Source organism: Anomaloglossus baeobatrachus, chromosome 3, assembly GCF_048569485.1.
Source record: "Anomaloglossus baeobatrachus isolate aAnoBae1 chromosome 3, aAnoBae1.hap1, whole genome shotgun sequence".
In the NCBI taxonomy this organism is placed as follows: domain Eukaryota; kingdom Metazoa; phylum Chordata; class Amphibia; order Anura; family Aromobatidae; genus Anomaloglossus; species Anomaloglossus baeobatrachus.
The window spans coordinates 424,585,149-424,612,844 of NC_134355.1; the positions used below are offsets into that span (position 1 = coordinate 424,585,149).

At 44.3% G+C, this 27,696-nt stretch overlaps 1 protein-coding gene across 2 annotated transcripts in view; it reads right to left on the reverse strand.

Moving 5' to 3' along the window:
- Positions 1-27,696, reverse strand: part of FAM131A (family with sequence similarity 131 member A) — a 94,735-nt gene that overhangs the window by 66,689 nt on the left and 350 nt on the right. The gene's annotated exons all lie outside the window — the stretch shown is intronic.

Sequence of the window (27,696 nt, forward strand, 5' to 3'; positions counted from 1 at the left end):
CTTCCCCTGCTGCCATCTCTCACGGTGGTTTACACTTTTCCCATTCACCAAGACCTGGAAACAGACGTGGTGGAGTCGGCTTACTCCTGTACCCACAGTGCACTTTCCAGGTCATCCCCCCAGCTCCATCACTCTCATTCCCATCCTTTGAGGTTCACACCATCAGGCTCTTCCATCCCCTTCCCCTCAGAGTAGCTGTCATATACCGTCCACCAGGCTCACCCACCCAGTTCCTTGACCACTTTTCAGCCTGGCTGCCACACTTCATGTCCTCTGAATTGCCAACCCTCATGCTAGGAGACTTCAACATCCCCATGAACAGCCCCTCCTCCCCATCTGCATCCCAGCTTCTATCTCTCACCACCTCCCTTGGCCTCTCACAGCTCTCATCCTCTGAGACACATGAAGATGGTAACACCCTTGACCTGGTCTTTTTCCGCCTCTGCTCAATCTCTCACTTTGACAACTCACCTCTTCCACTCTCTGACCACAACATCCTCTCCTTCAAGCTTACAAACCCTCGTCGGCCCCAGCACACTCCCACCTATCACACATTCAGAAACCTACAGGCCATTGACTCTCAAACACTTACAGACTCTCTACACTTATCACTATCCCCTATCTCCTCACTTTCCTGTCCTAATCTGGCTGTAAAGCACTACAATGACACACTCAGAAGCACCCTGGACCAAGTAGCACCCCTCACCCTCAGAACCTCCAAACACCGAGTAAAACAACCTTGGCTCACATCACAAACTCGATTTCTCCAGCAATGCTCTAGGAGTGCCGAGCGACTATGGAGGAAATCCCGCACACCAGAAAACTTCATCCACTACAAGTTCATGTTAAGGACCTACAACTCTTCCCTTCACCTCGCCAAACAGACCTACTTCACCACCCTTATCTCCTCACTATCCAACAATCCAAAAAAGCTCTTTGACACCTTTCACTCCCTCCTCAGTCCCAAAGCACAGACCCCTATCACAGACCTTCATGCTGATGACCTGGCCTCGTATTTCACAGAGAAAATAGAAAACATCCGCCGAGAGATCAGCTCCCAGCCACCAAGCTTTGTGAATCCCATCCCTCCCCATATCCCATCCAGCTCACTTTCCACATTTGACCCAGTCACAGAGGAGGAAGTCTCCAGGCTTCTCTTCTTCTCGTCCTACCACTTGTCCTACAGATCCCTTTCCCTCACACCTACTCCAGACACTCTCTCCGGTTGTCACTACTCACCTAACTAAAATCTTCAATCTCTCTCTCTCTTCTGGTATCTTCCCCTGTTCCCTCAAACACTCTATCATTACGCCATTATTAAAAAAACCTTTCCTTGATCCGTCCTGCACAAGCAACTACAGACCAGTCTCCAATCTCTCCTTCATCTCTAAACTCTTGGAGCGCCTGGTCTACTCTCGTCTCACCCGCTACCTTTCCACTCACTCTCTTCTAGATCCTTTACAGTCTGGCTTCCGCCCTTTATACTCAACAGAAACTGCCCTTGTCAAAGTGACCAATGACCTATTGACAGCAAAACGTAACGGTGACCACTCTCTGCTTATTCTTCTTGACCTTTCTGCCGCCTTCGACACTGTTGACCACCATCTCCTTCTCTCTATGCTCCATTCTATCAGCCTAAAGGACACTGTTCTTTCCTGGTTCTCTTCCTATCTTTCTGGCCGCTCATTCAGCGTATCATTTGCTGGCTCCACATCTTCTCCTCTTCCTCTCACTGTTGGGGTCCCTCAAGGTTCAGTCCTTGGCCCTCTTCTTTTCTCCCTGTACACTGCCCCAATTGGAATGCCCATCAGCAGATTTGGCTTTCAGTACCATCTTTATGCTGATGACACACAGCTATACACCTCATCCCCTGAGCTCACCCCCGCTGTACTACAGAACACAAGTGACTGCCTGACTGCAGTTTGCAACATCATGTCTGCTCTCTATCTGAAACATAACTTTTCCAAAACTGAACTTCTGCTTTTCCCTCCATCTCCCAACCTTCCTAAACCTGACATCTCCCTCTCTGTGTGTGGCACAACGATAAGTCCTAGGCTGCAGGCCCGCTGTCTGGGCGTTATACTTGACACTGATCTCTCCTTCACCTCCCACATACAATCTCTTGCCCGCACCTGCCGCTTGCACCTCAAGAACATCTCTAGAATCCGCCCCTTTCTCACAATGGAAACGACAAAAACCCTCACCGTGGCCCTGATGCACTCTCGCCTTGACTACTGTAACTCTCTATTAATTGGTCTCCCCCTAACTAGACTCTCCCCTCTACAGTCCATCCTTAATGCAGCAGCCAGGGTCACCTATCTGGCTAACCACTACTCGGATGCCTCTGCTCTTTGCCAGTCATTGCACTGGCTGCCCATATATCACAGGATCCAATTCAAACTGCTTGCTCTCACCCACAAAGCTCTCCACAGTGCAGCACCCCCCCTACATCTCCACCCTCCTCTCTGTCTATCATCCCATCCGTTCTCTACGCTCTGCAAACGACTTTCGACTAACATCCACACTAATTCGAACCTCCCACTCTCAAATCCAAGACTTCTTCCGAGCTGCACCAAACCTCTGGAACGCTCTACCCCAAGAAGTTAGGACAAATCACAACGTACTCAGCTTCAGACGCTCCCTAAAAACGCATCTTTTTAGGGCGGCCTATCACACTCCCTAGCCAAACTAATTTCACCTAATCCCTCTACAACATCTCAGAACATAACCCCACGTCAAACTCCATGGCACCCAAATGCATCTCAAGGCTATGGCCAACTGGTCCAGGAAGCCATTATCTATCCCCCATGAGATGGCTGGATTGTCATTGTAAATAAGCACTTGTACCTTGCCCCTCCCCCCATCTCATTGTAGATTGTAAGCTCTCACGAGCAGGGTTGCCATTTTTCCCTTTAAATATTGTATCTTCTATAATTGTTACTTGTTTGTATATGTTTATGTATATGATATGTATATGTATATGAGCCTCCTGAATTGTAAAGCGCTGCGGAATATGTTGGCGCTATAGAAATAAAGATTATTATTATTATTATTAATGTCTCAATATATCTGGCAGATAATGACGGGAGTATGTACAGGGGTTGATGGCAGGTTCTGTATGTGGTTTTATAGTATAGTGTGCAATGGCATGGGGAAGGGATTTTTAGTATCTATAGAGGTCTATAGGTGTTGGAGGAGGAATCATTCTTCAGTTTTTCTAGAATTGGAAGAATTAATAAACACATACAGTATCACAGAATGCCTTATCAGTGTGACACTTCGCAACCTTTCATTGGTGGCATACAGTTAAGTCCAAAAATATTTGGTCTGTGACAGAACCTTCATGATTTGGATCTGGATGCTACTATTTTTTATATAAACAAAAACAACTGAGATGCAATAACAGGTTTAATTAAAGGGATTGAACAAACCTATCCTGTGAAATGTTTAGGAATTGCAACCATTTTTCTACAAAGCCTCCTCATTTCAGGGGCTCAAAAGTAATTGGACAAATTTACTTTTCAATAAATAAAATGTTCATTTTTATCAAATTGTATAGAATTCTTTGCAGGCAATGACTACCTAAAGTCTGGAAGTCATGGATGTAATTAATCCTTTGTTATGCTTTACCAGACCTTTATTCCATTGACTTGAGTTGTTGCTTGTTTGTGGGTCTTTCTGCCTTAAGTTTTGTTCCAAGCCTGTGAATTACATGCTCGATGGGGTTGAGATCTAATGATTGACTCGGCCATTGTAGAATATTACACTTCTTTGCCTTAGAAAACTCCCAAATTGCTTTCACAGTATGTTTTGGGTCGTTGCTCATCTGTACTGTGCAGTGTCGTCCAGTCAACCTTACTGCATTTGGTTGAGTCTTAGCACAAAGTATAGCCCTGTACACTTCAGAATTCATCCGACTGCTTCTGTCTTCAGTCACATCATCAATAAACACTAGTAAACTAATGCCCTTGGAAGCCATGCATGCCCAGCCAGGACACTGCTTCCATCATGTTTTACAGTGGATGTGGTGTGCTTTGGATCATGACCTGTTCCAAGCCTTCTCCATACTTTATTTTTCCTATCATTCTGGTACAGTTTGATCTTAGTTTCATTTGTCAAAAGAATACTTTCAAGGACTGAGCTGCTTCTTTAGATGTTGTGAAAAGGTTTTTCTTCAACATGGAGAGAATTCTGTGATCATCCTCCACTATAGTATACTGTGGACATCCAGGCCTTTTTGAGTTCCCAAGCTGTTACCAAACTGTTGATTTGGCCACACCTAACATGATGGTCTGTCTGTTTCTATTCCATTGAGAGCTCATTTGACCACATGTTGTAGGTTCACAGCAACAGCATCCAAATACAAAGGCCACATCTGGAATCAGCTCCAGACCTTTAACCTGCTTAACTGATGATGGATTAACAAGGAAATAGCCCATGTAGCCCATTAAAAAGCTTTTGAGATAATAGTCCAATTATTTTTTGTCCACTGAAAAGGGCGCAGCTACATATTAAAGAGCTATAATTCCTTAACCCCCTAAGCCAATTAGGATGTGAATATGCGCAAATTAAATACGTGAGTCTGCATTTTAATAAGCCCATATTGATTATATAACTGTACATTGAATATGTTTTGTTAAACAGCTAAAATGCCAAAAATGGGGTCACTGTCCAAATATTTCTGGATCTAACTGTATACTGCAAAACATAATGTTATTAGAGCCTTAGATGGATTCTGGCAGAAAATCAAGAGCGCAGCAGGGGGAGCCATGACAGGCATATGACATTAAAGGAAGTCCATCACCTCCAGAATATATTTTAAATGGCCTATACAGTGTTGTAGGGAATTAACCCCTATAACAACCATACTAGCACTGTACCTCTACAGTGCCTGAGAAAATAACTTTTAATTAATATTTGGTGCACCCTTGGCATGGTCAAGATTTTGGTGCACATTTATGCCTCCTTAGTAGCATATTGAGACCCTTTCCTTGCTTCTGAATGACAGTGCTTACTTCCTGGAACAAGCACTACTTGAGGTGTGGCCGTCTGCATGCAATGGCCAATAGCTTTCTCCTGTCCCCTTTCTTTTCACTGCACTTCTGTATTAGTATAGCAAGCGGCGTCAGAGCAGGTACAGTGCTAATATGATTGGTATAGGAGCTAAGACCCTTACAACACTGTATAACCCATTTAAAATGCATATTTGGGGTGACAGACTCACTTTAATATCATCACACAAGGGCAATTTTTAAATGTTTCCAAGTAAGAAATTGTTACAATATGCATGATCCAGCAGAGAAATATGAAAAGTATTCATTGGACATTTCCTTTAAAGGGAACCTATCACCTTAAGAAATGATATATACATGTAGATATAAGGGTAATCTGCAGGTAAGTTGAATTAAATCCCGTGTAGCTGATTGACTGGATTCACTGTTAGGGCTGCTTCTCACTTGCGAGTTTCTCGCAGTAGAGCAATGGAATCGGACACATGTTAGTGAATGATTCAGGTCTCATCAGCGATTTTTTTCTCAGTCCAAATCGGACTGAGAAAAAAATCGCAGCATGCTGCTTTTTTGCGAGTTTCTACTGCGAGTCTCTCCAATGCAAGTCTGTGGGAGCGTGTAAATAATCGGATGTCACGGGACGGCACTCACACCATCCTAGTGTCATCTGATTTTCTAAATACATTTCTCGCATGTTTCCTAAAACACTGGAAACGAGTGATGTCTCACAATGTCTGTCAATCACTATTCTCTGTCAGTCGGTCTCTCCCTCTCGGTCTCTATTTTCTCTGTGTCGGTCACTATCTCTGTCCCTCACTCTCTGTCCATGTCAATCTATCCCTCTTTCCCCCTCTCTCATACTCTCGGGACTCGGGACCGATATCGCAGTGTGTAAAGTAGCCTTTACAGTGAGAAATTTAACTTATATCTTCCCTGCAGCCGCTTGCTTTCAGTCATAGGGGCAGTACAGGTAGAAATTTAATTTACTGCTCACTACTATTATGAGCATGCTGTAATCACTCACAGGCACTTTGATTAACAGCCTGCTCTACAGACACACACACACTGCACATAAACGATGCAGAGAATTGGTATATATTCAACATATAGTGAGAGATGACTGTAACCGCTTCCTGCAATACTCTCATGCCTTTGTCAAAAAAGGAGCTTCTCATACCTGTTGCTGTCTATCCAAGGGGCTGGCAATCATGGTGATTATATTTTAATATGTTGTCCCTTTTTTTTCCCAAGGAACTCCCCTTCAGGCCTGAAACACACATCCGTTAAAAACACGCATGTGCCGCGAGACACGTATTTACCCTGCGTGTTGCGTGTGGTAAGTACGTGTCTCGGGTACGTGCGGTCCACGTGTGTTCTACGTGTGCTATCTGCGATAGCACACGTAGATCCGGTAATTTGCATACTCACGTGGTCCGCGCTGCTGTCTGTGGTGCTGATCTTCGGCTCCAGCCCTGCCGTCTCCCCGCTGCTGCTGCTGCCGGCCGCAGTGAAGTGAATATTAAATGAGCATAATGAGCGGCGGTCGGCAGCAAGTGGCAGCAGCGGCAGAGACAGGAGGGCTGGAGAAGGTGAGTAAATGTTTGGGGTTTTTTTCACTGACACGTGTGTTTTATCCGTCGCGTGTCTCACGGGACCGCATCCACACTACATCCGTGTGGTACGGGTGCGGGCCGTGTGACACCCGTGCTGCCGGAGAAAACGTGGACATGTCAGCATGTAGAAAAACACACACACGTACAAACGCAGACGGACACACGTTCAGTGTGGTTTTACGTGTGTGTGCCTGCTACAATAGGGTAGCATTGCTGAACGTGTCTCCGTGCCGCCGGTACGTGCAAAAAATGGCAAACACGTACCGGCGGCACGTATGTGTGTCGGAGGCCTCAAGGAGTATTTGTAAAATGTAACATTATTGCCAGGTATCACTCTGTATGTGACTGCATATCTCTGCTTTACTGACAGAACATAACAGGTAGTAACTCATTTTGAGACCATAGGCTTCTCTATGGCACTTAATTGACAGTAAGGCTGAGCTCACGTGTCCTGTAGTCATCAGTTAGAACAGATCTTGCGGAGATCCGTTGGGAAAAAAGCTCTGCAAACACAACAACTATTTTGTCCGTTGTTAAATAACTGATTTCTACCGGATCCATTTTTTCTTAACATTGGAGTACAGTATACGGAGAATGGATCTGTTCATGTATTGCTATTTAGTCATCCGTTATTCTTGCATTTGTAATGGATCCGTTATTTTCTTACCGGATCTGTTACAAATGATAGATAAATAGCGATCCGTTAATGGATCCGTTCTCCATAGACTCCTATGCTAAAAAACGGATCCATCAGAAACCATTTTTGCAATGCATCTCTGCAGGATCTCTTCTAACGGATGATTAAAGGACATGTGAACTCCGCTTAAAAATTGATCAACCCAACACAAAGTATGAGACATCAGTGAAGAAATACTGTATTCTGTTTCATGTGTTACTTCCCATTTGTGCCCTCAGGGGCCCTTTGTAGTGGATATACTCTCCTAAGACACAAAGCCCCAGATTCCAAGATGGAAAGCTGCCAAATGTTCTTCACTGGTTTTGTTGTGTTGACAACCACTTAATCAGCAGTACATGAAAGAGTGGATGTCCTTAGCTGTAAGTGGAAGTCCATCAATAAAGTGTCATAAAAGTATGTCAAACAGTACAAGTTGGCTATGAAAACATGGAAACAAACTGAGGTCAGTGGATGTGAGTAGACAATATGACCATTCAGTAACAGCAGGGATAAGGTTATACCCTTATCAACTATCCTTGCAGATTTCAGCTGTCCTCGGAAACAGTGATCCAGCACTGGCTGATGTCACAATGAGATCCTGACGAGCCACACGGAATCTGTAGTGCAATACACAGTCACTGTACCATAAAACTATCATACAAAAAGTTTACAAAACACAAGGACACATATTTTTTGTTTTATATAAAGCCTGGTAAAAGATGCCCACGGCTGTTGGCCCAACGATCGTTCTCCGAACAGTAATATAGACAATAAAGACATCAATCTTACCTCTATAATGAGTGACGGGGGTTTTCTATAGTTTGCTGCTAGAGATTAGATCGGGATGTCTCTGCATAGTGAGGGGACGGTAATTGGATGCCAGGGTGAGCTGACAGAGGGACGGGCAGGAAAAAGCTTACAAATAGTTATCTGACGAGACACGACTTAAACGATAAAGACATCTGTGCATCAATCAATTGGCTATTACAGGTCTAATTCCTCTAAATGCTGGCTAGCCATATATAGTACATGGTGGCCATTGAATTCAATGGCCAAAGACACAATGGTAACAATGTTGCGTAGTTCATATGGACAGGTATCCTTTATTACCGCATATACCCGTTTATTAAAAAGGACTTTTCAGTAGGTCAAAAGCAGCCAGCCTTTGCTCTTATTTTATTCCTGCTGCTCCTTTGAAGGTTTTGTTTTTTTAAAGGGAACCTGTCATCAGATTCCTGCACACACGCACTTCTCTCTGGCCTGTAATGCGCAGGTGCGGGGAAAAGTGAAAAAGCACCTGCGCATGCGCACTACAATACTTTGCTCTGCCCTCAGCAGGGTAGAGAGAAGTGCGCGTGCACAGTAGTGCAATGGAGGACACAGTGGGGATGGCATGAGATGCATCATCCACACAGAGCAGGAAAGGAGGACAGTGATGGAAGGAAGATAGGAGGCACCTGACCGGGATCAACGATGCCCATCGGACCCAACCGGCACCTAGGTAAATATAATAAAAGATGCTTTTTAGGTTATAGAGTCGCCTGGACACTTATATACAGTTTTCTTGAATGCTATACATAAGGGATAACTGGTGCTGATCACCATTTATAAGGGATAAATCTGGTGACAGGTTCCCTTTAAATTCAGCCCAGAGTCATGGACTTTTTTTATTTAGTCCTAAGTTCTCTAGGGATGTATCTTTGGGCTGTTTTGAATTAACCCCCTGTGAATACTGCCCCATTAGTTTTTGAGGGCAGAATATAAGAGCCAGCACTGACCACTTTTGACTTGGTGTCAGTTCTAGTGATGGGCGAACCCTTCAATGTTCGGGATCGGGAGCCTCGTAAAGCCTTGTAAAGATCGAGTTTGGGTTCTGAGATAACGCGAACTTGCGTCCGAACACTGAACTCGGGCTTTACAGTTATGGGATGGGGCGGGGGGCTGTAAAATAAAGAATATAGTTAATAATAAACATTGTCATTATACTTACAGGTCCCGCGACGCATCCTGCAGACTTTTTCCCAGCCTCCTTATGCTTCCGCGTCCGATCATTGTTGTGCACCCCGGTAACGACAAGGACCTTCCATGACGTTATAGCTATGTGACCAGTCTGGTGTGAATGTTGTACAGACATTGGCTTACAGACTGGTCACATGGCTATGATGTCATCGAAGGTCCTGTTAACTGAACTTTGACTGTCACTGTGCGAGTGTCCAGGCAGCTGGGGGCTGGGATTCTTCAGCAAACGGTTTGCAGGCTTTGTCGAGCATCATTTTTAGAAGAGGCTTCCTTCTGGGATGACAGCTATGCGGACCAATTTGATGCAGTGTGTGACATATGGTCTGAGCACTGGCAGGTTGACCCCTTCACACCTTTAACCTCTGCAGCAATGGTGGCAGCACTCATACGTCTATTATGAAAAAACAACCTTTGGATATGACGCTGAGCACGTGCACTCAACTTCTTTGGTCGACCATGGCAAGGCCTGTTCTGACTGGAACCTGTCTTGTTAAATCGCTGCATGGTCTTGGCCACCGTGCTGCAGCTTATTTCCAAGGCGTTGGCAATCTTCTTATAGCCTAGGACATCTTTATGTAGAGCAAAAAAATATTTTTTTTCAGATCCATAATGAATGCTGGTGCTATATATATCCATAATGAATGAAGGTGCTATGTTGAACTTCCAGTATAAGAAAGTGTGTGAGCAACAACACTAAATTTACCACACCTGCTCCCTATTAACATCTGAGACCTTGTAACACTAATAAGTCACATGAAACCGGGGAGCGAAAATTGCTCATTGGGCACCATTTGGCTATTTTCATTTACAGGGGTGTACTCACTTATGTGTTGTTATTTAGAGGGCACAACAAATTTACACTGTTATACAAGCTGGACACTGACTACTTAACAGTGTATCAAAGTGTCATATCTTCAGTATTGTTGCACGAAAAGATATATAAAAAAAACCATTATATATATATATATATATATATATATATATATATATATATATATATATATATATATATATATATATATATATATACATATATACACACACTAGCTGTACTACCTGGCTTCGCCCGGGTTAATAACTGTTGTTAACAAAATAGAATATATTAACAAAAATTTATTCTGCACACAAAAAACACAAAACAAATAGATAGAAATGTAATTATTAAAAGGCAAAAACTAAGCTAATAGAAGCATTTCACAACATATTTTTCAACACCACAGATATTCCACACAGATTTAACTAAATTGGCCAAGTAATGTGCTCCGTCTGTCTCTTTCCCTGTCTGTCTCTTTCCCCGTCTGTCTCTTTTTTTGTCTGTCTCTATCTCTCTGTTTCTTTCCCCATCTGTCTCTTTCTAGGTCTGTCTCTTTCCCAGGTCTGTCTCTTTCCCCGTCTGTCTCCCCGTCTCTTTGTCTGTGTCTTTTCCTGTCTGTCTCTTTCCCTGTCTGCCTGTCTCTGTCTGTCTCTTTCCTTGTCTGTCTCTATTTCTCTATCTCTTTCCCCGTCTGTCTCTATCAAGGTCTGTGTCTTTCCCCATCAATCTTTGTCTGTCTCTCTTGCTGTCTCCTCCTTCCCTGTCTGCCTGTCTCTGTCCCTGTCTGAATGTCTGTCTGTCTCTTTCCCCGTTTGTCTCTTTCACCGTCTGTCTCTTTCACCGTCTGTCTCTGTCTGCCTCTCTCTATCAGTCTCCCCACCTACATCTTATTACCTCACATATAAGCTTCTCATACTATGAATGTCTTTTGTTCCTATAGCAACCAATCACAGCTCCTACTAACAACCTGTAGTTCCAGGCTCCATTTACTTTAATGGAGGCATATTTTTGGAGAGTAACTGTAAAGCGCAGGGTTACATTTTCCTGTCAAAACATAGTCTACGACATTCCCTGGGTCACATGAGGTGTCTGTGCAAAATTTCGTGATTGTAAATGCGACGGTGCGGATACAACTTTTCGTTTCACTTTTTCCCAATTATGTAGATAGGGGCAAAATTGATTGGTAAATTGGAATGCGCGAGGTTAAAATTTCGCCTCACAACGTAGCCTATGACGCTCTCGGGGTCCAGACGTGTGAGTGTGCAAAATTTTGTGGCCGTAGCTGCGACGGTGCAGATGCCAATCCAGGACATACACACACATACATACACACACACATACACACATTCAGCTTTATATATTAGAGATGTTGTAATTCTGGCTTCACAACATTTATTAAGAACATAGTAACAGCGATGCCCCCTTCCCAATAATGAAAATCACTGCTGTATCCATCATTAATAGTAGCTAACAGTAGTCAAATTACTGCGGCATTCCTCACTTCATAATCACCGCAGTAATTATGGAATTACTTCTAGTTATAACAGTACCAATTCATAAGACTCTCCCATTTTTCACATCACCCCCCTTAATAGTCAGAGGAGTTGGTTAATTTCTCTCCATGACCCTCCCCTTCATCCTGTAGGGTTGTCAGACCCACCTCCCCAATAGTGATATCCGTGTTCCCCATCTTTTCCCTACTCGTCACAGTAGTATCTAACCTGCCGCTCCACCTTTCACAAGTGACAGCCGTCTGCAGGCAGGAAGATGCATGACAGCAGCTCATTACCATTTACTGGTTGTTAAATGCTGCTAATGTTCCTGCATCAATCAATATAAGAAATGGCAATGTAGCTGTCATCAGATGAATGCTGTCAGTGACAGTCCAACTGCAGGGGATGCAAGAAACGGGATAAGAACAGGCTTCCAAAATCATTTCCTTTTTATCATGGCAAATAAATTAAAAACATACTGCCATTACAAATAAAAAATGGTGCAAAATACTCTTCAGCCTGCAAAACGTACATCACCTAAAATGAGATTTTGTTCATACGTTGTCAAGTAATTGATATAAGCAGCCTAGCAACACGATTGTTTGCCAAGCAACTGGACAACTGCTTACATTGTCACTAGGTAGGCAAAGCTTACGAGGCCGACTACAAATAGCAAAAGTGTCATTTCTACATGATTACACCAATTAATTTGTGGAAAAAGTAAGGCACATGGGCAAAAAACTTACCAGATCAAAATGACTTCCCTTTTAGTGTACTTCAAGAATACCATGAGATATATACCCTAAAAAGGTGCCACGTAAGAGTTAACACCAGATGCCAGGTAACTGATGTACAGATTTGCTACTTGCATTTAGGGCTCTGTTTATATGAATGACGATATTAATAGCCAAGTGACAAAAAAATGGATATAGATTCTTGATTAAATTATCAGCTAAAATGTTTAGAACTATTTCCATCCTTGGTGCCTTTTGTGGGTGTCGAGTGCCCAATGTACTGGCCTAAGGAACTGAGGTGGTCAAACTGATCTACTGTTTAAAGGGTTATTCCCATCTCCAAGATCCTATCCCAATATGTAGTAGGTGTAATAATAATAATAATAATAGAAAATACCTCTAATTAGAAATGTAGTATAGTTCTCCTGATTAGCTATGTCACTTACCTCATGTGCAGGGCATTGCAGTAGCTTTGGTATCCATGGTTACAACCACTAGCTATTAACTTCCCTATATGAATGGTCATAATCATGGATATCTAAGCTGCAATGCGCTGCACATGAGGTAATGACATCGATAATCAGGAGAACTATACTACATTTCTAATTGGAGGTATTTGCTAATATTATATTATTATTATTATTATTAATTATTATTGTTAATAGCCCTATTACATATTGGGATATGATCTTGGAGATAGGAATATCCCTTTAACCCCTTAACGACTGCGGGCAGTAAAGATATGTCCTAGCAGTCATAGTGTTAATCCCCACCTGATGCTGCGGGCTGCAGGCGGGGATCTTCGCACATGTCAGCTGATTTATACAGCTGACATGTGTGCATGCTAGGCACGAGTGGAATCACTATCTGCCTGTGCCTTTTAATCCCTTAAATGGGGCTGTCAAGATGTGACAGCGCCATCTTAACGGCGATAGCGGTAGATCCGTACTCACAGGCCGATACCTGAAGTCACATGACGTGATCACGTGGATCCGGTGGTTGTCATGGTAGCACAGGGTCATGTGATGACTCCTGTGCTCATATGACTCAGGTCCTGTAAGAAACAGCCGAGTGCTGCTTGTTACAAGAGATGATCAGTTCTCCCGGTCTGAGCGATGCTGTTCTGATCGGGAGATAAGAATGAGCGATCAGACTGCTGATTGTTATAGCCCCCTAGGGGACCTAGTAAAATTAAAAAAAAAAAAAAAGTAAAAAAAAAAGAATTCCTCTTTCGCCCCATTGAAAATTAAAGGGTTAGAAAAAAACAAAAAATATACACACATTTGGTATTGCCGCGTTCAGAAATGCCCGATATATCAAAATATGAAATCAATTAATCTGATTGGTAAACGGCGTAGTGGCAAAAAAATTCCAAATGCTAAAATTATGTTTTTTGGTCACCACAAATTTTGCGCTAAATGCAATAACTGACAATCAAAACGTATCATCTGCGCAAAAATGTTACCATTAAAAATGTCAGCTCGAGACGTAAAAAATAAGCCATCACTGAGCCGTAGATCTCAAAAAATGACAACGCTACAGGTCGCGTAAAATGGCGCAAAACGTATGCCACTTTTTTCGGACAAACTTTTGATTTTTTTAACTCCTTAGATAAAAGTAAACCTATGTTTGGTGTCTACAAACTCGCACCAACCTCAGGCATCACATTAACACATCAGTGTTACCATATAAGGAGCATAGTGAATAAAATATCTCAAAAACAATAGTGAAATCGCATTTTGATTCTCCAATTTTTCCGCATTTGGAATTGTTTTGCCGTTTTCCAGTACACTGTATGGTAAAACTCAGGATTTAATTTAAAAGTACAACTCTTTCCACAAAAAAAGGAGTCCTCACATGACCATATTGACTGAAAATTAAAAAAAGTTACGTCTCTCGGAAGAAGAATGGGGGAAAAAAAAAATGAAAGTGCAAAATCGGCCGGTCATGAAGGGGTTAATTAAAACTTCAAAAAGAGATTTATCATTTGGCAGAATTTTTTTTACAACTTTATAGATATATTTGTATATGCAAATAGCCTCAAAAAGGAAAAAATGAAGAGGGCACAAACTCTAATCCAAAGGCTACGTTCCAACAAAGAGAATTTGATGAGTTTTTGATGTTGCAGCATTTCTGCACCTATTTTTTTTATTGTATTGTTTAGTGATATTTTTACGTGTTTTTATCACTTTTATGACATGCCTCTGTGGTATATTATGTTTTACATAAAGATATTGTGTTTTTGATATTTCCTGATATTTGGATTTGACAAGACTTTATTGATACAATCACATGCAATTTTCATGTATTTTGAGATTTTCTGCATCTATTGCAAGTCTATGGGGAAAATACACACATCTAACTCAGCGTACCAGCAAGAGAAATTGACACGCTGCAGATTTCACACATGCACCGCAGGGGGCATGGGATTTCTGTGCATCATGAAACATGGCCTCACTCAGATGTCTGTGATTTTTCACATATGAAAAAAACTATTCAATTTTTACCAGTTTTTTCATCCGATTTTCTCCAGTGTCACCTTATATCATGTGTGACTTTCACATATTGAAAAATAAAATTACAAAGCTTCTCCTATTCACTGCAACGTTAATCACAGACATCACACTAGTTGCACACTGATGTTGTTTGGGTAATTTTGAGCCATGGTGCAAATCAAAAATGGACATGTCTCCTTGATTTTCTTGCAGCCACAAGGTCTCAAAAAGAAAGTCTTATGAAGATCATCATAGACCATAAAGGGAACGTATCAGCAAAAACCACAGATAGAACCCGTGGGTGTAAAATGGAAGTCTGAATGAAGACTAACTGATGATATCTATGGGATATTTTTACCCCCAATGTCATTATACACCACATGCCAACAATTCTGGACTAGTCTAAGTTCTGGTTTATATCACGCGTTTTGCTGGCACGTTTCCCCCCGGTAAAATAATTCTGGATATGTTGTCCTAGTCTAAGTTCTGTTAAATCCAAAAAAGAAAGACCCCAAATAAAATTCCCAAAATAAGTATCTTTATTGCACATAAACGCAGACAACAGTCTAAGTTCTGGTTTACATCACGGGTTTTGCGTCGTTAAACGACCGATATTCAGGTGTTTGTCTACTGATTGGCAGTCATTTCAAGAGTTTTTCCATTACTAGGACAACCCCTTTTGATTCCACATGTTTCTCTCTGGTAAAATAATAAAGAATACACTCCCCTCCCGAACTGGTGTCTCTCCACCAGTGCAGCGGCTCGTGGTGCCAACCCTCACTTGGTGTTGTGATTTCAAGCGAGCCCCGCATCCAATCAGCGCTGACTTCCTTCTCCCTGCCTTTGGACCAAATGAACAATCAACAGAAAGTGAGTACAGCTGCTGCACTCACTTCCTGTAGATTCACTTGTTTGGTCCCAAGGCGTTGAGACAGAAATTGACACTGATTGGACGTGACGTCACAACCCTACTTGAGCCCTGGCACCACGAGCTGCTGCACCGCTGGAAAGATGCCAGTTCGGGAGGCGAGTACAGTCTTTATTATTTTACCGGAGGGGTTTATGTGACATCAAAAGGGGTTGCCCTAGTAGTGGACAACCCCTTTAAATGACTGTTATTCAGTAGACAAATAACTATCAGGTCGTTTAACGACGCAAAACACGTGATGTAAACCAGAACTTAGACTGTTGTCTGTGTTTATGTGCAATAAAGATAATTATTTTGGTAATTTTGTTTGGGGTCTTTCTTTTTTGGATTTAACAGAACTTAGAGTAGGACTGCATGCCCAGAATTATTTTACCGGGGGGAAACATGCCATCAAAAGGAGTTGTCCTAGTAGTGGATAACCCCTCATAGCCTGTTTAAGTAGGCATAATGTATTTCCTATGTGTCGGGAACGATAAGTCAAAGATCATTCTGTGCACACAGACTGCTATTGTTCTCAGCAGCACGTCTTGTTTACACCTGTTTACACAGGACAATGTGCTGCCATGAAGGATAATTTTGAAGACAGTATAAAATTATTTTCACTTGACAAGCATTTTGCTTGTTTGTAGGGTCATTGGAAGCCTGTTTACATTGCCCGATTATCGAAAAACAAGTGTTCCTAAAGGGGGCTTTACATGCTGCGACATCGCTAGCGATGTTGCTAGCGTTTGCACCCATCCCAATCGTTTGTGCGTCACGGGCAAATCGCTGCCTGTGGCGGACAAAATCGCTAGTACCCGTCACACATACTTACCTTCCTAGCGATGTCGCTGTGGGCGGCGAACAGCCTCTTTTCTAAGGGGGGCGGTTTGTGCGGCGTCACAGCGACGTCACACGGCAGGCGTCTAATAGAAGCGGAAGGGCGGAGAGCAGCTGCATGAAAGTCACGCCCACCTCGTTGCCGAAGGACACAGGTACGGTGTTGTTCGTCGTTCCTGGGGTGTCACACGTAGCGATGTGTGCTGCCTCAGGAACGACGAACAACCTGCGTCCAAAATCAGCAACGATATTTGGGAAATGGACGACGTGTCAACAATCAACGATTTGGTGAGTATTTTGCATCGTTAGCGGTCGCTCGTATGTATCACACGCAACGACGTCGCTAACAAGGCCGGATGTGCGTCACGAATTCCGTGACCCCAACGACATCTCGTTAGTGATGTCGTTGCGTGTAAAGCGGCCTTAAGAATGCACGTTCACGATAATTGGCCGGTTAGTGGCTTGACTTTGTAAGGGGGTGATAACATTGCTTATCAGAAAAAGTAACTAGAAACACATCACTGACTCTTCAGTATGTTATAAAGACGTCCCATAATATCAGACCGGCTGCTTGGAAAGGCAGTTGGTTATTGACAAGGATCAAGTATGAGAGTGAATTAAAAGCCTGTATACATTATTGGTAATGGGAAAGAATATAGCATTGAGAATAAAAAAAAACTGAATTACAGTGCAGTTCGGGAATGAACAGTGATGACTGCATTTTCGTGCAGAGACCTTCAATAATAATAATCACAGTCAGGTCGTCTTGCTCATGCCTGTAGCCATTAATTGACCAGCTGCTCTCAAAGCTCTTCCATAGCCACAGAGGTCTATGTGACAGGAAGTGACAGTGCCAAGTAATGTAGGATGGAAGGATGGATAAAAATAATATGGGCAGGCCATGCTGTAACTGCTGTGACCAAGTGTATGTGCATCACATGCTGCAGAGCCCATTTCTCATCACAGGAAAAAATCATGCAAAAGGGTCTACCGTGCACTGGGTGTACATACATTAATATGCAAATATTACAGCATTGTAAAAAATGGCTGCAGGGTAGATATTAAAATTTCAGGGTGCGCATTCGTCACGCAGCCTTTGGATGCTTGTGTTGTCTCTATAACTAATACGTCTGTGTATTTCATTTTAGATTTATTAATAAAGATTTGGGTTTAATCACCTTTACCTTGCACTTCTTTCTTTTTACGTTTTTGATGTTGCAGAATTGCTGCACCATTTCTGCACTAATTATGTAAATTACGATACCTGCGTTTTTGTGTGCATTTTTTTTACGTATTTTTATCGCATTTTTTACTTGTTTTGCTTTTGATATTTCCTGTTTTTTGCCTTTGACAATTGAATATATGTGTTTGTCATCTGTTTCGGCCGCGGAAATGCACTAAAAACGCCTACGCGTTTTTTACTTGCAGATTTTTGTCATCTAATACAAGTCTATGGGAAAAACCTGAAGAGAAAACTCAGTGTAACCTGCAAGAGAAACTGACATGCTCCCGATCTGAAACACCACAGGTCAGTTTATGCGAAGTAACAAAAAAAAAAAAATCACAGTGGGCTGAAAATTTCTATACGTTCCATCTACTTTGTTGGAGCTGTAAGACCCAGCGCTTTTTACGTAGTGAAAGTACACAACGTAAAAAACTCACTAAAAACTCATCCTGGGCACACATCCTGGGCACACGTTCTATAGGGTAGTACAAACGGGTACATGGTATAGGTATGTAAAAAAAATAAGTCAGATAATTGTTGGGCTTTTGAAAGAAAAAATATAAACAATAATTAAAATAAAAAAAGGATAAGAAATACTTATTGAAAAAATAATATTAGTGTAATCTTAGTAAGGTGTAAGAAGGAAAGATAGAGGAAAGCGTTTAAGTATAACAATTACGTAAGTGTAAAATCCTCAAAGTGAATGTTGGCTTATTGGTATACCGATTGTGTACGACCTGTATGAATAGTAACATATGACATTTCTCTTTCAATTCTACTATTGGGTTGTAATTAAGCATTTCTTGTCTGTTCTGCTGTTGTGATACTACAATTTCCCTGAGGATCAATAAAGTGTATCATAAATATTACATGTGACCAAGTTAAAGGGAACTTGTCATGTCCATAAACACTATTAACCTACAGAAATAGGGTTAATCTGCAGGTTGTGTTCCAAAGCTGCCTGGCCACTGCACTGAATGCCGGTTACTGGGAGGAAATTAACTTTATTCCTCCGTGCAGCCTCTGGTTTCCAGTTATAGAGGCATGATTTTAGTCACCGCTCAATACATAGTGAGCTGCAGATGTAACCGTGCCCCAGGCACTGACTAACAGCCGACTCTGCATTGTGTCAGTGCTGAGCCGTTTACTAACACCAGCGGCTCCTGTATCTTTGAAAACCGGAGGCTCCAAGGAGGAATAAGGTTTGTTTCTGCCCTGTAGCTGGCTTTCAGTGTAGTGGCAGGGCAACATTAGACAACCTACAGATTAGCCCCATACCTGCAGGTTAGTAGCGTTTGAGGACATGACAGCTTTCCTTTAAAAAAAATTCTCTCTCATAGTTACAATCTGAACGTAAAATGATTTATATGGAAACCTGTAAGGATGATCTTACTATTAAATACTATAAAGCACTTGTACCTTGCCCCCCCCCCATATCTCATTGTAGATTGTAAGCTCTCACGAGCAGGGTTGTCTTTTTTTCCCTAAAATGTTGTATTTTCTATAACTGTTACTTGTTTGCATATGTTCCTCCTGAATTGTAAAGCGCTGCGGAATATGTTGGCGCCATAGAAATAAAGATTATTAATTAATTATTATTATTATTATTATTAAACCTAGTATTATGGCTGTATAAATCATAGTACAGCAATAAAAATCCGACAGTAATCCGATGTGACATTGTTGAAGACACCTAAAATTAGCCCGAAAGTGCATTGGAGGTATAACGATGCCCTCTGATTGCCCCAGTGCACTTTTAGACTAATTTACATATGGCTGAAAAGCTTTACTCTTAGTGCTGGTATGTTGGATTACTAAAATCTATTTATTGTATATTATTGTACATTTATACATGTACTGTCTGTTGCTGGGTATTGCAGAAAAGAATAGTAGCTGTTCTGCACTACGGGGCAGTGGCCGCTACGCATTGAATGGAGCTGGGCTTTGCAACTCAGTTCCATGTGACAACCCCTTTAACTTTTAATGGCTAACTAAAATAAAACAAAAAGATGTTACAAAGCAAGCTTTCGAGACTTCTCAGGTCCCTTCATCAGGCATGGTATGACAACATATCTGAAGAAGCACAAATATATACACAAACAGAGCAGAGGGATGGCATAATAAAAGACATTTAAATAAACAAACACTGGGCTAAACTGTGAGAGTTTTAGGGGCACTTTACACACTACAACATCGCATGCCGATGCTTGCGATGCCGAGCGCGATAGTCCCCGCCCCTGTCGCAGCTGCGATATCATGGTGATAGCTGGCGTAGCGAACATTATCGCTACGGCAGCTTCACATGGACTTACCTGCCCTGCGACGACGCTCTGGCCGGCGACCCGCCTCCTTACTAAGGGGGCGGGTCGTGCGGCGTCATAGCGACGTCACACGGCAGGCGGCCAATAGAAGCGAAGGGGCGGAGAGGAGCGGGACGTAAACATCCCGCCCACCTCCTTCCTTCCGCTTAGCTGGCGTGAGCTGCAGGACGCAGGTAAGTAGATGTTCCTCGCTCCTGCAGCTTCACACACAGCGATGTGTGCTGCCGCAGGAACGAGGAACAACATCGTAACATCGGTCCTGCCGAAATTATGGAAATGACCGACGCTACACCGATGATATGATTACGACGATTTTGCGCTCGTTAATCGTATCAAAAAGGCTTTACACACTAGGATATCGCCTGCGACGCCGGATGTGCGTCACTTTCAATTTGACCCCACCGACATCGCACCTGCGATGTCAGAGTGTGCAAAGTGCCCCTTAGTGGACCAATATCCATGTAGAATCAGAGGCCAGGTGCCCAGAGACTGTGAGGGCACCTGCCCTCTGATCCATATTGGGACACTAAAACTCTCACACCACTAATCAAAGCTAATTCAGGATTAAAGCTGGTGTCACACATAACGACGACGACAACGACGTCGCTGCTACGTCACCATTTTCTGTGACGTTGCAGCGACGTCCCGTCGCTGTGTGTGACATCCAGCAACGACCTGGCCCCTGCTGTGAGGTCGCCGGTCGTTGCTGAATGTCCAGCTTCATTTTTTGGTCGTCACTCTCCCGCTGTGACACACACATCGCTGTGTGTGACAGCGAGAGAGCGACGAAATGAAGCGATCAGGAGCCGGCGTCTGGCAGCTGCGGTAAGCTGTAACCAGCGTAAACATCGGGTAACCAAGGGAAGACCTTTCCCTAGTTACCCGATGTTTACGCTGGTTACCAGCCTCCGCTCTTGCTGCCAGCGCCGGCTCCTGCACTGTGACATGTGGCTGCAGTACGCATCGGGTAATTAACCCGATGTATACTGTAGCAAGGAGAGCAAGGAGCCAGCGCTTAGCAGTGCGCTCGGCTCCTTGCTCTCTGCACTGTGACATGTAGCTGCAGCACACATCGGGTTAATTAACCCGATGTGTACTGTACCTAGGAGAGCAAGGAGCCAGCGCTAAGCGCGGCTCCCTGCTCTCTGCACATGTAGCACAGCGACGTTATGATCGCTGCTTCTGCTGTGTTTGACAGCTAAGCAGCGATCATAACAGCGACTTACAAGGTCGCTGTTACGTCACCGAAAATGGTGACGTAACAGCGACGTCGTTGTCGCTGTCGCTTAGTGTGACACCAGCTTTAGTCTCTAAGCTCAGTGTTTGTTTATTTAAATGTCCTTTTATTATGCCATCCCTCTGCTCTTTTTGTGTATACAGTATATTTGTGTTTCTTCAGATATTGTGTCATACCATGCCTGATGAAGGCAAGTCTCGCTTTGTAACATCTTTTTGTTTTATTTTAGTTAGCCATTATCACAACTACAAAATTATAATTTTGTTTTTTTTCCTTTTAACCCCTTTAACAGCACCCATTCTAACCAATGCATATGTTGTACATTCTGAAGATACGACTGTCCTTGTTTACAGGGAATTCAGATATTGTCAGATAAGGTTACACCACTGTTTCTTGCTGTTAAATGTGGAAATAAAGGTGTTAAAAATGAAATTACTTAGGTAGTGACATTTACTCTTCTCCAGAAAGAACAGCATTGAGAAAAGCCATATTTCATATCTGAAAGGGTCTAGAATGTAGTGCTAAAGTAATATGGAGGTGGCATGCAGTGGGAAAAGTTATTTAAAACAAATGCTTCAAGCATTTTTTTTTTTAAATGACTTTTCCCACTGCATGCCACCTCCATATTATCACCATAGAATTCAATGTAGAAATAAGAATACATAGAAAACACCTAAACAATGCATTTGGATATTTATGCAGAGAGCTTTAATGGTCCTGCTTATTTATATGGTCCTGTGCAGATAGTCGCCAATACTTGGTGCATTTACTACCGTACTACAGTCTGGGACCAGAGCCAGATACCATTCAGTGATACAAGTAATAAAGGTGTGACAGTGACAATATCTGCAGGCAGTTTTATAATATGGCAGCACTATTGTATAGGTACAGGCATAGAAGAAAATAAATAAAGCAGAAAAGAGGAATATAAATTCTGGAAATTGGATATATATGTTTTAAAGTAAACAGGATCATTGGGTAGTGCACACGTCATCTGCAAAACTCTGCAGATATTATGCAGAGTAACCCAATCCATCATGTTGGAGATCTACAAGCAAAATTAAAATACATAGTAGAAACAACTGCAGCCTGCAGCAATAAGCTGATGGGTGGTTATAGACGCACTGCACACCATATAGCTGCATCCTTTGCAGATTCCTTTCATCATATAGGGAGTACACAAAGTAAGTCCATGTGGATGTGCTGCGTACAAACATGAAAACCATACTAAAAAATACATCATAGCGCCCCACGATGTACAGCCCTTCCAACATGGCATAAATAAGGCTATCCGGAGGAGATGCAGGGCAAACCTTACAACGCCAAGATCTGCAGTGTCCCAGCAGACCCTGGAAAGGTATAAAGCTAATACACTAATGGTACTCAATAAACACAATTCTCCCGAATATACAGTGTAATACTGCAGAAGCTTTGGCAGAAAAGGAGCATTTAATACATAATTTAATGTCTGGACGTAAAGGAATTTCTATAGGCAGTTGTGGGCGGCAGAAGTTCTTCGTTTACATAATACTTCTGGTGTAGCATCTGATTTTTAAATATTTAATCAACACAATAAATGAAAGAAAAATTAAAGTAAATAAAAATGAATATTTTAAACACACAACTGCAGCACAAGGTCCCTTGTGGGAGTGATTGTAACGGTGCTGTGAAGCCAACCGCAGGAAAATAAGCCAGTTTTATCAAATCTTTGCAAGGATTGCATCATATATGTTATGCGTGGCTCGTTTTCTAATTAGAAAGTAACGGGAGCGTCAGTGTCTTCGTCTGCACAGCCCCTATTTACACTGGTCCATGTGCTTGCTGCAGTAGTCACCTGGACGCGCAAGCAGTCTATGAGCAAATGTAGGCACTGCTACATGTCAAACAAGAGGGGAAAACTGTACAGATATAATGCAGTCATCCTCTACTGTACAGCAGACAAAAAAGGGCTCTGGGGACCTGAGAGAGAAACAGGTCCCAGGAGAAGAGGGCAGAAAAGGCCCCAGGCGTCAACTGATTAAAGGTAACAATGGAAGAGACACAGGTCCGCAGACCCTAGAGAACAGTACGGGGAATAACAGGGAGGCAGGGTCACCGAACCCAAAATTACACATCGTAAAACAATGTTTTATGTACGTAATGGAAAAAAATGTGACCCCATGTAAAAATCCAAGAGGCAAAGTGTAAGGACCCAGGTGAGCAAGGAGGAAAATAGACCCCAAAGAAAGAGAGAAAAGACCCTGCTGGTATTGCTACAATCAATGTCATAATGTGATACATTGTCTCAAAAAGTATTAACCATATCCTGCCTGTACCGACACAGCATGTACCCCACCCGGACAGCACCGTTATGCCCACATCAGCCAGCACTGCATTAACCCCTCAGGTGGATCGCCAAAGCCTGCCAAGCATTAAGCACATCCGCTGTTAACTGCATACAGAGCCTAAAAAGCAGTATCCTATTCAGCCATAGCAGTTACTACATGTTGCCAAAGCCTGCAGAATACTATTCCTATTATCCAGCACTGCCAGGGTTAAACACATGCAGCAAAATCTATCATGAAAACATTTGTGCAAGGCCTTTATGGAGGTCAAGGTTCAGTAGTAACTATTTTATACCCAAATTTGTTGAGAAAAAGCTGCGGACACTTACAAGACGCCTTCATGCCAATAGTTATGAGGGTTCGCCACCATTGCTATACTGTATGTTGCCCTCTTCTTCATGGCACACAGTTATCTTGTATACCAAATGCTAGTTATACATTGGTTACCACAGCTCTTCTCTTCAATCCTGCCCATGCCAGGTCCAGAGATGCCCAGCACTGACCTCAATGACCCTAGAGTCACAACCAACTCTCGCCGTATCCCTTACTGGTCCATAAATCCCTCCATGTTTTGTTGAGATATAAAAGCCATTCTGTTCAGACTATTCAGAGCTCGGTATATAGGTCTCCATCTTTACACAACACATGTCTTACTGGAGATATGGCCTTGGCATGATGGGTTGTGTAGCAGGGCAGTCTATGGCTACGGTCATTTCTGCACTTAAACCATTTACTAGAGTTTGCCAAAACTTCATTTTGCTAACCCTTAAGGATCAATTATTTCCTTATATCACAGAATATTTACTTTTTCTGGTTTATAGCTCTAAGAACTAAGTAGATATTACCCTGTTCTATGAGCATAGCGACCCTTCCTGGGATATTGTACAAATCGTGATCTCAAGGGTCTGAAGGGCCATCAGCACATTGGCTAGTAGAGCAGGCAGGGCAATGCCTAGTAGAGCAGGCAGGTCATTGCCTAGTAGAGCAGGCAGGTCATTGCCTAGTAGAGCAGGCAGGTCATTGCCTAGTAGAGCAGGCAGGTCATTGCCTAGTAGAGCAGGCAGGTCATTGCCTAGTAGAGCAGGCAGGTCATTGCCTAGTAGAGCAGGCAGGTCATTGCCTAGTAGAGCAGGCAGGTCATTGCCTAGTAGAGCAGGCAGGTCATTGCCTAGTAGAGCAGGCAGGTCATTGCCTAGTAGAGCAGGCAGGTCATTGCCTAGTAGAGCAGGCAGGTCATTGCCTAGTAGAGCAGGCAGGTCATTGCCTAGTAGAGCAGGCAGGTCATTGCCTAGTAGAGCAGGCAGGTCATTGCCTAGTAGAGCAGGCAGGTCATTGCCTAGTAGAGCAGGCAGGGCAATGCCTAGTAGAGCGGGCAGGTCATTGCCTAGTAGAGCAAGCAGGTCATTGCCTAGCAGAGCAGGCAGGTCATTGCCTAGCAGAGCAGGCAGGTCATTGCCTAGCAGAGCAGGCAGGTCATTGCCTAGCAGAGCAGGCAGGTCATTTCCTAGCAGAGCAGGCAGGTCATTTCCTAGTAGAGCAGGCAGGCCATTGCCTAGTAGAGCAGGCAAGGCATTGCCTAGTAGAGCAGGCAGGGCAATGCCTAGTAGAGCAGGCAAGGCATTGCCTAGTAGAGCAGGCAAGGCACTGCCTAGTTGAGCAGGCAGTGCATGGCCTAGTAGAGGATGCAGAGCATTGTCTAATAGTATAAGATCATCCCCTTCAGTGCAGGCAGGCCATCTCCAAGTACAGTGGACAGGGCATTGGCTTTAGTCAGGGCACTGCCTATTAGTGCAGGCAGTGCATTGCTTAGTAGTATAGGAAGGCATTTCCCACAGTCAAGTCATGACCCAGTAGTGCAGCCTGAGCATTGCCCTCAGTCAGCATTTCCCAATGTCAGCCTGGAAATTGCCCCCAGTCATAGGATCACCTAGTGGTGCAACTTGGGCACTGCCCTCAGTCAGAGCATCACCTAGTAGTGCAGCTTAGTCACTTCCCTCAAGTCAGGGCATCGCCTGGTACTGCAGCTGGGGCATTGTCCTCTGTTAGAGCATTGCCTAGCAGTGCAGCCTGGACAGTGACTAGTAGTGCGGGAAGGGCATTACCCTCAGTCAGGGCATTGCCTAATTGTGCAGGAAGGCCATTACCCTCAGTCAGGGCATTGCCTAGTTGTGCAGGCAGGGCATTACCCTCAGTCAGGGCATCGCCTACTAATGGAGGAAGGGCATTACCCTCAGTCTGGGCATCGCTTAGTTGGCAGGCAGAGCATTACCCTCAGTCAGGGCATCGCCTAAAAATTCATGCAGGGCATTGCCCTCAGTCAGGGCATCGCCTAAAAATTCATGCAGGGCATTGCCCTTAGTCAGGGCATCGCCTAAAAATTCATGCAGGGCATTGCCCTCAGTCAGGGCATCGCCTAGCAAGGCAGCCAGGGCATTGCCCTCAGTCAGGGTATCGCCTAGCAGAGCAGGCAGGGCATTGCCCTCAGTCAGGGCATCACCTAATAGAGCAAGCAGGGCATTGCCCTCAGTCAGGGCATCGCCTAATAGAGCAAGCAGGGCATTGCCCTCAGTCAGGGCATCGTCTAGTAGTGCAGGCAGGGCATTGCCCTCAGTCAGGGCATCACCTAAAAGAGCAAGCAGGGCATTGCCCTCAGTCAGGCACCGCCTAGCAGAGCAGGCAGAGCATTACCCTCAGTCAGGGCATCGCCTAGCAGAGCAGGTGGGGCATTGTCCTCAGTCAGGGCATTGCCTAGCAGAGCAGGCAGGGCATTGCCCTCAGTCAGGGCATCGCCTAATAGAGCAAGCAGGGCATTGTCCTCAGTCAGGGCATCGCCTAGCAGGGCAGGCAGGGCATTGCCCTCAGTCAGGGTATCGCATAGCAGAGCAGGCAGGGCATTGCCCTCAGTCAGGGTATCGCCTAGCAGAGCAGGCAGGGCATTGCCCTCAGTCAGGGCATCGCCTAATAGAGCAAGCAGGGCATTGCCCTCAGTCAGGGTATCGCCTAGCAGAGCAGGCAGGGCATTGCCCTCAGTCAGGGTATCGCCTAGCAGGGCAGGCAGGGCATTGCCCTCAGTCAGGGTATCGCCTAGCAGAGCAGGCAGGGCATTGCCCTCAGTCAGGGCATCGCCTAGCAGAGCAGGCAGGGCATTGCCCTCAGTCAGGGCATCGCCTAGTAGAGCAGGCAGGGCATTGCCCTCAGTCAGGGCATCGCTAGCAGAGCAGGCAGGGCATTGCCCTCAGTCAGGGCATCGCTAGCAGAGCAGGCAGGGCATTGCCCTGAGTCAGGGCATCGCTAGCAGAGCAGGCAGGGCATTGCCCTCAGTCAGGGCATCGCTAGCAGAGCAGGCAGGGCATTGCCCTCAGTCAGGGCATCGCCTAGCAGAGCAGGCAGAGCATTACCCTCAGTCAGGGCATCGCCTAGCAGAGCAGGCAGGGCATTACTCTCAGTCAGGGCATCGCCTAGCAGAGCAGGCAGGGCATTGCCCTGAGTCAGGGCATCGCTAGCAGAGCAGGCAGGGCATTGCCCTCAGTCAGGGCATCGCTAGCAGAGCAGGCAGGGCATTGCCCTCAGTCAGGGCATCGCTAGCAGAGCAGGCAGGGCATTGCCCTCAGTCAGGGCATCGCTAGCAGAGCAGGCAGGGCATTGCCCTCAGTCAGGGCATCGCCTAGCAGAGCAGGCAGGGCATTGCCCTCAGTCAGGGCATCGCCTAGTAGAGCAGGCAGGGCATTGCCCTCAGTCAGGGCATCGCTAGCAGAGCAGGCAGGGCATTGCCCTCAGTCAGGGCATCGCTAGCAGAGCAGGCAGGGCATTGCCCTCAGTCAGGGCATCGCTAGCAGAGCAGGCAGGGCATTGCCCTCAGTCAGGGCATCGCTAGCAGAGCAGGCAGGGCATTGCCCTCAGTCAGGGCATCGCTAGCAGAGCAGGCAGGGCACAGCAGAGGAGAGCTTTGCATGCACTGCAGTGGGAGGCTGTTGTATGTTCTGCTCATC